The sequence below is a fragment of the Pangasianodon hypophthalmus genome, chromosome 14, assembly GCF_027358585.1.
Source record: "Pangasianodon hypophthalmus isolate fPanHyp1 chromosome 14, fPanHyp1.pri, whole genome shotgun sequence".
Taxonomy (NCBI): domain Eukaryota; kingdom Metazoa; phylum Chordata; class Actinopteri; order Siluriformes; family Pangasiidae; genus Pangasianodon; species Pangasianodon hypophthalmus.
Genome location: NC_069723.1, coordinates 4,651,676 through 4,665,304, shown reverse-complemented (window position 1 = coordinate 4,665,304; position 13,629 = coordinate 4,651,676). Strand labels below are relative to the sequence as shown.

Below are 13,629 nucleotides of genomic sequence, written 5' to 3'. Positions count from 1 at the left end.
CTATATTATAGAGTTATAAAAAAAAAAAAGAGTTGTTCAATGCTGTTGCTATTAGATATCATTTTATTTAAGTTCTAGTCATTTGTAATTAAATGTAGACAGACACACACACAGAGTGCTTTTCTCTGAGTTGTACACAGAGAGTGAGAGGCTAATGGATTAGATCTCTTTTCATCTGATGAATGACCGTTTACTAAAGCATGACAGGAGGGTATACACACACACACACACACACACACACAGAATATAAAAAGCCACTTAGCCACATTTATAAGCTCTTCAGACCTCAGACCTCTCAAAATCTCTTACAAATGCACACACACACACACACACACACACACTAAACTAAACCAATGCACATACTAACTCAACCCCCAACCCCAAAAAACTGGAACCTTCTTTTCTTCCATAACACCATTAACATACACACGCACGCACACACACAGCCATTGCTAAAGAAAAAATACACACACATCGTCTTGTCGGTACATAATGTAAACTGAGCATGTGCTAATATTAAATGTTCAAATTATGATAACTGCCCAGACTTTTGTCTCGGTTTACGATGTTATCGCAGTATAGTAACACAAGTGTTATGAAACTTCATTGTTATCTATAATATTGTGTGAATGTTATTCCATGACGCCAAATAAATGTAAATATCTTAACATTTAGATAAATAAGAAGGCACATAAGAAAGATACACAACATGACGTCACCTTCCCTAACCACAATTTAAACGGTTTACGATAACAGTATTGTGTTGAATATCGCGGTATTTTGTAGAACCGGCACTTTAACACTTTAAGAGAAGTTCAGCAGAGTCAGAAATCCAAAAGACTTAAGTAAAAAAAAAAAGTTAAATCTTCAGGGGTCAGCACGACTTTTTATTAATTTTGATGAAGGCTGACAGTAAAGACAATAATAAATGAAAACCTACAAAATTCTAAATGAGAAAAAATATGATTTTCTTTTTATACAAACATCTTTCCAGTGTTTTTGACAGCTAGCATAGTGACAGTTAGCAGGGAATCTAACCGGCACGAGCGCCAAAAGCATCCTCTAATAAACAACACAAGCAAATCAAATATCACGACAGCTGGTTAAATTACAATTTTACACAATAGAATAATAAAATCTGACAAACTCTGTAGAAAAAACATAATTTTTTGTAATATTTCTATCAAACTGCCTAACGGCTTACCAGAGCATCGAACCAGCACGCGGACTTTAAAGCGCGCCAAAAAAACGCCTCAGGAGATTCAGACATCATGACAGCCGGTTAGCTGAGCATTTTAGACACTAAAACAATGAAATCTGACAAGATCTGTAGAAAAAAAGTCATTTTTGCATAAACGTCCTTCAATATTTCTGTCAGACAGCCTGATGTCTTCCAGGACTTTAAAGCGCGCCGGAACCAGGCTCGCGCGCTCTAATAACCTCCTCAGGCGATTAAACATGCTGGTTTCATTACAATGTAGACACTATTTCCTCTGTACAAGCTCACAGACAATGAATAATACATTTGGACAAAATATCTGCAAAAAAATGTCATTTTTAAAAAAAATAAACACCATTCAGTACTTCTGTTGCTAGACATCCAAATGTCTTAGCAGAGAATCATCTAACCAGCACGCGCACATTAAAGCGCGCCAAAAAGAAGCTCTCGCGCGCTAATAAACACTAATAAACACTAATAAACACTAATAAACACTAACAAACACTAATAAACCCTAATAAACACTAACACCGGGATGTCGGAGGGGAACACTGAGGAAACCCATCAGGATGATCGGTACCAAAATTCGCTTTATAGACGTATAAAAGTCGCTTTATAGACGTTTCCGTTACTCACCTCAGAAGTCTCGTGCTCGCTGATTATACAGGTACAGCCTCATGGAACTGAAGAGAAAGAAAGAAAGAAAGAAAGAGAAAAAAAGTCTTGAGGAAAAATTACGGCGGTGATGACAACTGGCTAGTTAACGGACGGACGCAGAAACAAATCGCACGCGCGTGTTGGAGAAGACTGCGCGTGTGTGTGTTTACGCGTGTGTGCGCGCGCTGTCGGGGGAGCACGAGGGACACCGTCTCTCTCTCTCTCTCTCTCTCTCTCTCTCTGTGTGTGTGTGTGTGTGCGTGCGTGCGCACGCGCGAGTGAATTACCGCACGCCCCACACACACACACACACACACACACACACACACACACACACACATATAAACCTTGTCGCAAGTTAATTGAACATTCGGCAGCGCTCGGCTTTTTCCGCCAAAAATCTCTTCCTGCCCCGGAGTTCGTTCGCCTCATTAAATATGCACTTATTATGCAAATAGACTCCTTTACGACCCACCCATAACGCTCGAGCCTAAATAAAAACCTGCCTGATTATGAATACGCTCCTGCTTTCCTGACGCGGAGGAAATGAGAAATGCTCGCGCGTCTGAAGCTTGCTCTGTGTGTGTGTGTGTGTGTGTGTGTTTCCTATATAAAGATTCCGCCGGGAGTTTGATTTAATCGCGTCTCGGTGAAATGGAAGTTCACTACCACGTACCACAAACATCTCGCACGCGCTACGAGCCTAGCGAGGATTGCGTGCACGCGCGCGCGCCCATATACGCGCGAGGGGAGAAGTGTTGGTGTGTTGGATCATGTAAAACAGCCGGTTAGCCCAATAAACTCGGTCTCTGAGACCATATATTAGAGTCTACAAGTAACCTGACAGGATTCTAAGAATACTTTTAAGTCATAAAAACAAAATCATAAATGTTCATATCTGCTAGCTAAGCTAACTATGTCACATGACCTAACAGGAATTCTAAGATTTTATTTCCACTATCAGAAGTACATTCCTTTTTCATAATATGTGCGTATAAAATGGATATACATTATTAACTTTTTGCCTCCTTTTAAGTTATAGCCAGAATGAGTAGAGTAACATAAATGTTCTGTTTAAAATCAATTGGTGTCTTGGTTTGTTAAAAATACAAACCCTTTTAACCTTGTTTAAATTACTTATTTAGTTATATTTCATTACAAACAAACAAAAATAACTGAGATTTAAAATATGTGCATAATTTGTGCTAATCTCTCCTAGATAGCTAATATAGCATTTTAGCAAGGTGGCTAGCTATGCATCCCAACATTTTAACTGTAAGGTTAACTTATGTTAAAATGCTAATTTTTCCTTTATGTCATGTGGGAAAATTCAGGAGGATAAGGAAATTTGTCACATGTCAAAAGTCTCTACGACATTAGTTTGGCGTTTATTATCTGATAGTAAATATTTATAATTTTAATATAAATTCAGGACATAAACAAAGCATAACCTTCTACATATCGTCTACTCAAAATTACTTCAGACAATTCGCCAAATTTACGAAGGTCACCAGTTTCCCCTCTGACTGAGGCCACGCCCACTCTGAGCAAATCAAATTATGAGATTAAATATTCACAGCTGGATGTTTCCCATCAATACAATATGATGAATTATATGGTTTCAGACATGCTAGTCATTCTGAAAAACTGTTTTTAGGGTAAAAGTTAGTGATTTTAGACACAAGCCAAGTGTCAGATATATAACAGTGAATTTTCCAACCAAATCCACCCTAAAATGCAGAGAATTACTTCAGCAAAATACTGCATGCTTGTCATGCATGACCAGCTGGACTTTAATTTCCTACACGGCCCTCAAAAGCAGAACAAACAGACCACTGGTGTGTGTGTGTTTGTGTGTATGTGTATGAGAGAGAGAAAATCTCTCACTCCAGCAGTGTTACAAGGGCAATGGGCATTTGTGTGTGTGTGTGTGTGTGTGTGTGTGTGGTTGCGTGTCAAGAATGAAATAAAGATGAAGATGGACATCTGCCCTGATGTCCATCTCCAGAAAAGGGGTGTGTTGTGAGTGAGCGGGTGTGGTTTAGTGACAGAAAGGGCAGATGAGTCCTGTCGCATCTCATTAATATTCTGATGTCATCCCTCACCACTCCTTCTCCTCCCAGTGCATTTACAGAATTACTGTGATATCATCCTATACAGATCTGTCTCTCTCTCTGTCTCTCCGTCTCACTATTTCTCTTTGTCTCTCTCTCCCTCTCTCTGGCTCTCTTTCTGTCTCTCTATCTCTCTCTGTTTCTCTGTCTCTCCATGTCTCTATGCATAGATAAATTAAAGATATTTATTTATTCTTTTCTGAAACTTTATTTCATCTTTCAAATGGTTCTTTATTTCATACTCTAAAATATTATTTTATGAAACTAGTAGTAGAAAAGTAATAATAATAATAATAATAATAATAATAATAATTATTATTATTATTATTATTATATGAATAAGTAATTATTTTTCCAAAAGGATGTTGATGTCTGAAGGCTTGAAGATCTCAGGAGTGTAGTAGGTTTTTTATCAACAAGAAGGTTTGTGTCACCAAGCAACTGCTCAGCAAAGTGCACTTTCAACATCTAATGCTCGATATGAAAAAAATCTGACGAAGGGAATAAACACAGTGAAGGACCAAAAATCTCTCTGTATCTAAAGGATGGGAAGAAATATGATTAAACGCTTGCTCAGCATCTGGCACCAAAGTACACACGTCAACTGTGAGAGGGAGTGTTGATGAAACGGTCAAGTAGGGTGTGTTTCAGCTCGGAAATGATTTTCTGCATAAATAGAAAGCAGCAGAGCTTTCAGTACATTACAGACTCTAAAGCATGACAGGGCTGTTTCTTCCTGTTGTTGCACTAAAATCTGCACAAGAATTCTGTTTTTTATGACATTTTATCTTTTTCAATTGGTTCAGTTTCACATAATAAATTTCAAGCACACAAATTGCCATGAATTTAATAAGGTGGAGCGTCCGTTATACATGTCCCTGTGAATGAGCTGTTGCTATAGAAACGATAACCTATCAGAATGAGTGCATTAATATAAACCTGTGATTTGCAGCTGCACTACTGTCAGAGCTGCAGTTCTAGAAAATTAACATCAGACCAATCACAATCCAGAATCAGTTGATTAGATCCCAGTACTAGACCCATTTCTATTGCTCTTTTGAATTAAAAATATTGCTTAAAAGGTATATAAGCAATTTAATGGAAAATAATTCATCTACACTTTCTAGAAATAAATTAATTTTCTTTCAGCATGACAAAATACATTAGCTATCTGTAACTCTATTGTCCTCTGCTGTTCATTCAAAATTTAGACCAAAAAAAAAAACAAGTACTGAAAATGAATCTAAACATTTAGAACCATTGTGAAACTGTAAAATTCACGAGCTGAACCACGGTTCATATTTGTTTGGTGCACATTTGAGTTCATTCAAAATGCACTGAACTAAAGAAAATGTTATGTAGGTCCACACCAGACCTGTTAGGTGTAAAAGTGCCATTAAAGTTACATCTATTTAAATCTGAGATGTTTATCTTCACAAACATAGCAGTATATCTAGCTTTCTAAAGTTTCATATCTGCAGGTTCCTGTGAATCTCAGCAAGGCATTTCAGTCAAAAATAACAGAATGATAAATACTGTGGAATATAAACAGATTCTGCTTCATCATGCTGTACTGTTGGGAAAATGACCTTGATTTCAGAATGATAACAAACAACTGAAACACACTGCAAACATGATTAAGAGCGGCTCGGAGTGGAAGCCCCATGGGACATTTAGAGAATTAAATCAGCTGCCTCAAACCACCAACACAATCATACCTGGAGCTGCATGTGACATGCGCACAGGGAAAAGGAATTCACCAAAACACTGCTTCAGTGGAAACACACTGATTAACACAAAACTCACAAGTTCTTGTAATTACTGACGTACTGTTGGCTGGTATGTATTACATGGGTTCTCCTCAGGGTTTTCCAGTTTTTTGGACTGCAGTCCTGTTTAGGGTTTAATCCCTGCTGGAGTTGGAGAAGCAGTTATACACAATCAGTGAATGGATTTTCATTCAAGCTTTTAGAAAAAAGTATGAATTCAAATGTGTGAGCGTGATGTTGGTTTTTGTTCAGTTTCAAACAATGGAGTAGTAAGAAAAGGAACAAATGCTGACCTTGTCCCTTGAATGCTAACCCACCCGTAACCCTGCCATACAAACACCATACAAACAGAACTGTGCAAAATTTTATGAATTTCTGAATGTGAAACAAAATATTTTATGCGCTTGTCATGTCAAATATTTTCATATGTGATTTTTCTCATTACTAATTTTTTTCATGTTATATGCAGCTGTAGTGCATGTGTTTTTATTTTCGAATGTGAATGTTGTTGTAACTTTACGGTGCTGTAGAGTCACATCACTGTTACGTCACGTTGCTGTAGTGTCACATCACTGTAGAGTCACGTTGTATAATTATGTCACTGTAGAGTCACGTCACTGTAGAGTCACTTCGCTGTAGAGTCATGTCATTGTAGAGTCACATTGGTGTAATGTCACATCGCTGTAGAGTCACGTCACTGTAGAGTCACGTCACTGTATCATCACGTTGCTATAGAGTCACATAGCTGTAGAGTCATGTCACTGTAGAGTCACGTCGCTGTAGAGTCACTTCGCTGTAGAGTCATGTCATTGTAGAGTCACATCGGTGTAGTGTCACATTGCTGTAGAGTCACATCACGGTATCATCACGTTGCTATAGAGTCACATAGCTGTAGAGTCATGTCACTGTAGAGTCACGTCGCTGTAGAGTCACTTCGCTGTAGAGTCATGTCATTGTAGAGTCACATCGGTGTAGTGTCACATTGCTGTAGAGTCACATCACGGTATCATCACGTTGCTATAGAGTTACATAGCTGTAGAGTCATGTCACTGTAGAGTCACGTCACTGTAGAGTCACTTCGCTGTAGAGTCATGTCACTGTAGAGTCACATTGGTGTAATGTCACATCGCTGTAGAGTCACGTAACTGTAGAGTCACGTAACTGTAGAGTCACTTCGCTGTAGAGTCACGTCACTGTATCATCACGTTGCTATAGAGTCACATAGCTGTAGAGTCATGTCACTGTAGAGTCACGTCGCTGTAGAGTCACTTCGCTGTAGAGTCATGTCATTGTAGAGTCACATCGGTGTAGTGTCACATGGCTGTAGAGTCACGTCACAGTGTCATCACGTTGCTATAGAATTACATAGCTGTAGAGTCATGTCACTGTAGAGTCATGTCACTGTAGAGTCACTTCACTGTATCATCACGTTGCTATAGAGTCACGATGATGTAGAGTCACGTTGCTATAGAGTCATGTCACTGTAGAGTCACATCGCTGAAATGTCACGTCACTGTATCATCACGTTGCTATAGAGTCACAATGATGTAGTCACGTTGCTATAGAGTCACATCACTGTAGAGTCACATTGCTTTAATGTCACTTCGCTGTAGAGTCATGTCATTGTAGAGACACATCGGTGTAGTGTCACATCGCTGTAGAGTCACGTCAATGTAGAGTCACGTCACTGTAGAGTCACTTCGCTGTAGAGTCACATTACTGTATCATCACACTGCTATAGAGTGACATCACTGTAGAGTCATGTCATTATAGAGTCACGTCACTGTAGAGTCACATTGCTGTAGTGTCACATTGCTGTATCATGATGTTGCTATAGAGCCACGACAATGTAGTCATGTTGCTATAGAGTCATGATACTGTATTGTCACGTTGCTGTAGAGTCCCACCATAGATTCACATTGCTGTAGAGTCACGTCACTGTAGAATCACATCGCTGTAGAGTCACGTCACTGTATAGTCAGGTCATTGTAGAGTCGCATTGCTATAGAGTCACGTTGCTATAGATTCACGTCGCTGCAGAGTCATGTCACTGTAGAGTCATGTTGCTGTATCATCACATCGATGTAGTCACATCACCGTAGAGTCTCGTTTCTGCTCTCTGGATCTGCCTGATCCATCCTGAATCGCTCACTGCTGCTGGGGGTGGCCCCACATGGACGGCCTGAAGATCATTGGGATTGCTGGGAATGGTGCTGCTTGGGGGCCGGGGAGATGGCTTGGGGATCTCATATGGGGAGTTGATCTGTGATGGCTTGGGACTGTGATTGCTGTGGTGGCTTTGGGGCTGCAGTTGCTGCGAGCAGTTTTGCACTCAAGTCTCCATCAGTGGACAGTGGTTCAACAAGTTCCACACTTCATGTGAAAACTGTAATGAATTTACTGGTTCCACTATTTGTCCATGTAGTACACAGTTATCGAAGGGATTTATAATTATTTATAATTGTACTATCCATTATCACCCAGATGAGGATGGGTTTCCTTTTGAGTGTGGTTCCTCTCAAGGTTTCTTCCTCATATCATCTCAGGGACTTTTTCCTTGCCACCGTCACCTCTGGCTTGCTCATTAGGGATAAATTCAAATATTTCCAATTTATTTTGATTTAATTTAATTTGAATGTATTTATTTCTGTAAAGCTGCTTTGTGACAATGTCCATTATTAAAAGTCCTATACAAATAAAATTGAAGTCCCGTTGTTGTAGAGTCATGTCACATTGATGTAGAGTCACGTCACTGTAGAGTCATCTCACTGTATTGTGGAAAACTGAACACAAATCAAGTGTTACATGTGAAAGAATCCATTTATCGATCCGATCTTGCCCTTACACATTGTGTGTCAATCTTATAGCCATGAATTATGTGTTTAAGGACATCATTTGGATTATGTTTAACATCTCCTGGTCACTGAGAGTGTGTGTGGTCGTATATAATGGCCCCTATGGGAGACAGGTCCATTATAATATTAAGCAGTGGTTGGGGTGAGTGAGAGTTTCAGCGCCATTTTACTAATTAGCTTAGTGTTAATGCAATTAGATAACACTTGGTGTGAGAACTAGCCTTTTTCCTGGTGTGTGTCTGTTAGAGAGAAGGAGAAAACAGTAAGTAGAGGTGTGGTCTCCAGTGGTAGTAAATCAAAAGGCAAATAACTACAGATGGTGTGTGTGTGTGTGTGTGTGTGTGTTAAAGACAGACATTTGGCAATCTCTTAGCTGAACATATCAATCACCCCCCCCCCCCCCCCCCATATATATATGTGTGTGTGTGTGTGTGTGTGTGTGTGTGTGTGTTTAACCCTTTGTGACAATAGGAATGCATGATACGTTTGACATTGTTTAAAAATGCAGGTTTGATCTACAAACCAAAAAAAAAGGTTGAAGTAAGTTTAGGTGTATGTGAAGCATTATTTAGCTACATTAATGCACAAATTAATATAAAATACCTTACGAAATACTAAAAAAATTGTTCGAATCACTGAATCTTTAAGTCACAGCTGAGACTCACTCCTGTCTCTCTCATTCAGAGAGTCAGTGTTTGTTTTATTCAGTGAATCTTCTAGTCCTGAATGAGACTTAGGCCAAGGATTAACTCAGTGAATCTTTCTGTCATGACAGAGATTCACTCCTGTCTATCTCAATCAGTGAGTCAGTGTTTGACTCAGTAACTATTTGAGTCATGACTGAGATTCACTTCTCTCTCATTCAGTGAGTCAGTGTTTGATTCAGTGACTCTTTCAGTCACGACCAAGATTCACTTCTCTCATTCAGTGAGTCATTGTTTGATTCAGTGACTCTTTCAGGCATGACCAAGATTCACTTCCCTCTCATTCAGTGAGTCAGTGTTTGATTCAGTGACTCTTTCAGTCATGACCAAGATTCACTTCTCTCTCATTCAGTGAGTCAGTGTTTGATTCAGTGACTCTTTCAGGCATGACCAAGATTCACTTCCCTCTCATTCAGTGAGTCAGTGTTTGATTCAGTGACTCTTTCAGTCATGACCAAGATTCACTTCTCTCTCATTCAGTGAGTCAGTGTTTGATTCAGTGACTCTTTCAGTCATGACTGAGATTCACTCCTTTCTCTCTCATTCAGTGAGTCAGTGTTTGATTCAGTGACTCTTTCAGTCATGACAAAGATTCACTTCTTTCTTATTCAGTGAGTCAGTGTTTGATTCAGTGACTCTTTCAGTCATGACAAAGATTCACTTCTTTCTTATTCAGTGAGTCAGTGTTTGACTCAGTGACTCTTTCAGTCATGACTGAGCTTAACTCCTGTCTCTCTCATTCAGTGAGTCAGTGTTTGACTCAATGAATTGACCGAGACAGATTTTTGAACTTTAGATTTTTGAATTCTATAAATAAATTCCAGTAGGAGTTGATTAATAATGAACATAAATGCAACAGAAAAAAAATCTTACAGAATAACATCATTCACATTGTTATATAAAAAGTCTAAAATGGAGTGGCCATCTTTTAGCTGTTCTATGCTAGTAAAAATGTATGTGTGTGTGTGTGTGTGTGTGTGTGCGGTTTCAGTGGTTTATGTTTTATTAACGCCCACTTCATTTGGTGTGTGTGTGTGTGTGTGTGTGGAGTGAGAGAAATGGAATGAGGTGTGAGCTTTCGGGCTCTCTGGTTAATTAAACAATACGTTTCAGGGGAAAAACAGCTTATGCAAATATCGATAAACAAAGATAAGCACATGCATTCATCCATCGGTCCAGCGGCCGCCGTGGAAACGAGCTCACATCGCCATAACGACGGGGTGCAGGCGCTAGAGTGATGGAATCGTCTGGATTATGAGAAAATCATGCTCAGGTAACAAAGTTGTTTGTGTGTGTGTATGTGTGTGTGTGTGTGTGTGTGTGTGTGAAGTAAAGCAGTGGAAATAATAATGGAAGAAAAAGAATAATTGAGAGAGAGAGAGAGAGAGAGAGAGAGAGAGAGAAAATTTACAGTCTACTTCACACTATTGGCTGTCAATTGATTAAGGAGGTCATCTGAAAGACACACTCTCTCTCTCGCTCTCTCTCTCTCCATCTCTTTATGAAAGTTTCTTGGACTGGAATTAAAACACCAGGCAATTAAAGGCAACCTGCTGGACACACACTCACACACACACACACACGCACACACACGCACACACACACACACACTTTCAGTTCCAGCTCGTAATTTTTATTTGCTGTAATTAAAGTGTTACGAGGCTTTGCGCCCTGTAGAGAAAGACAGATACACACACACACACACACACGAGAAAGACAGATGGAGAGAGACAGTGATTGACAAAGAAAGACACACAGATACAGATAAAGACTGTGATTAAGAGAGAGAAAGAGACAGAGAGATAGACATAGAGAGAGACAGAGAAAGAGAGATAGACATAGAGAGAGACAGAGAAAGAAAGAGAGAGACAGAGAAACAGAGACTGTGATTGAGAGAGAGAGACAGAGAAAGACAGACAGATACAGATCAAGATGTTGAGAGAGACAGAAAGAGAGACACAGCGAGACATAGAGAAAGAGAGACAGACATAGAGAGAGACAGACAGGAGTTGGAGGTGTAGTGCCACATGAGAGAGAAAGTAATATAAAATATAAATTATTGGAGTCATAGAGTCACACATGTCAAGCGTTTTGTCTAAAACTGATTTGGTATCCAAAGCAACCAACTCAACCAACCAATCCAAACCTTTCATTCAGTCTAATGTTATTTATGTAGAACTTTTAACAACAGACATTTTTTTTACAGAAATCTGGAAGTAGATTTAGAGCCTAATGAACAAGCCAGAGGTGAAAGTTCTTTAAGTGTTTTTAGCTTCCAAACAAGGGTTCTGCTTGGAAAGCACTCTTATGTGGAATTCTGCATGAATAATTCCTAATTAAAATTCACAACTGAAATGGAACCTTAGCATATATAACATCATTTAGCAGTGCAAAAGAAAAGTGTAAAAATTGTCCTGGCGTAAAATTTCAGCATGAGAAAATAACACACACGTGTCGACCAATCAGGAACGAGTATTTGGCATTAACAATTAAGTGTGTGATTAATGAGATCAATTATCTGAGATGGAATGAAATATGTGAAAGAGTGGAGGAGAGTGAGAGCGACAGGAGGATTTATCTCACTGCTCAGTGTGTGTATGTGTGTTTGTGTGTGTGTATGTGTGTGTTGTTGTTGTCCTAACAAGATGATAAGGTGCACTAATTGGATCTGTTGTCACTTCATGGCTAATTAATTAGTAGGCTGAGTGTGTGTGTGTGTCTGCGTGAGTGTGTGTATGTGTGTGTTGGGGTGACCTCTGATTTCACCTGTCTCTCTCTCTCTCTGTTTTTCTCTCTCAGCCTTGATTCCAGATTTTATGACCACAACACAGTAAAAGTGTGAAATGAAAATAATTAAGTTTTAATTCACACATAAAATCTCCATCAACCTGTCTCTCTCTCTCTCTCTCTCTCTCTCTCTCTCTCCTGTTCACTCTATCTCACACTTTTTCTCTATCTCGCTGTCTCACTCTCTCTGTCTCTCTCTTATTCTGTCTATCTCTTGCTCATGCTCTCTCTATCTGTATCACTCTCTCGTTCTCTCTATCTGTCTCTCTCTCTCTGTTGCTTTCTCTATGTTTCTCTCTCTCTCTCTCTCTCTCTCTCTCTGTCTGTCTCTCTCCCAGTTTTCTATTACATCACTGATGAAATCTGCAGCTCAGGCTGATTACATTACTGCAGTAGGGAACAGGGTGTGTGTTTGTGTGTGTGTGTTTGTGTGTGTGTTTATGGTAATACAGGATGTAGAAAAGTGAAACTATTTCAGTGGAACACTTTACACCTCTGCTTTAATCAGGATTGTGATTCACGGTCGCTGTGTTTCGCTGGATTCCTGAGACGGAGATGAAACTGAGATGTGATCTCGCTTCAGCTCTCTAAAGCAGCTACATAAATAATATTCGCTTGGTGAAAAAGCCAATTTACCAGAATGAAAAAAGAGCATGGCAACACGGAAAAAGGAATTTGTAATTTCACTTTGTGTTAAATTCCTCCAGGTGAACCTTAACCCTGAGTGAAAACAAAAAAATCATCACTCACACCTTTCATTTTGCTTATGCTCTTTTATTAAATTCGCTCAAACATGCCAGTTACCCCTTTAAAAATAATTTACACAGAATAAAAAAAAAATTTAATACATTTTTAAATCCCAAAAAGGAACTAAAAATGGCCTACAGCTTTATACTCCTTCAAAAATACCAGGATGTATGAATAAACATGAACATGCAAATTAGTATATGAGCTCTCAGTTCAGCTCTCTAAACCAGCTACAAATATAATACTCACTCTGTAAAAAAAAAAAAAAAAAAAAAAAAAAAGGCCATGGGAATGTCAAAATGGAATTTGTAATTTCCTCTGGGTGAACTTTAATCCTGATTGAAAACAAACAAACAAAAAAATCAGGGCTAAAATCTTTTTTAAATAATTTGCATAGAATCATATTTTTATTTTTAATAACATTTTTTAAAATCCCAAGAAATTACAACAAATGGCTTACACCTTCACCCTCACTTAAAATACAGGGATGTATGAATATGCAAATTAGGGTCTGCCCACATTTCTTCCTTCCTGGTTAATTAACTGCTAACAAACTAGCTCACGTGGGATTTCAGTATAAAAGTCTAATTTTACGTCCTTATTTTCCCACTGATTTATTTAATATCTGATGTCTGCAATCTGCACAAATCAGTAAACAGGAAGATTTAGTGATAAATAAATACCAAAGTGTGCTTTTCAATCAGCACTGGTGAATACACACAGGTTCTGACCTTCTTTTTAATGCAAACACACAAACACACACAGCCTCACAGAAAA

General features: G+C 38.8%; 1 protein-coding gene across 1 annotated transcript in view; it reads right to left on the bottom strand.

Annotated features, from left to right (window-relative positions):
- The window catches only part of LOC113544670 (endothelin-converting enzyme-like 1), a 41,294-nt gene extending 39,152 nt beyond the window's left edge, over window positions 1-2,142 (bottom strand). Inside the window, exon 1 of the mRNA XM_026943610.3 lies at window positions 1,856-2,142. The gene's annotated coding sequence lies outside the window, so the exon portion shown is untranslated. The remainder of the gene's footprint in view (window positions 1-1,855) is intronic.
- Between the last annotated feature and the right edge of the window lie 11,487 nt (window positions 2,143-13,629).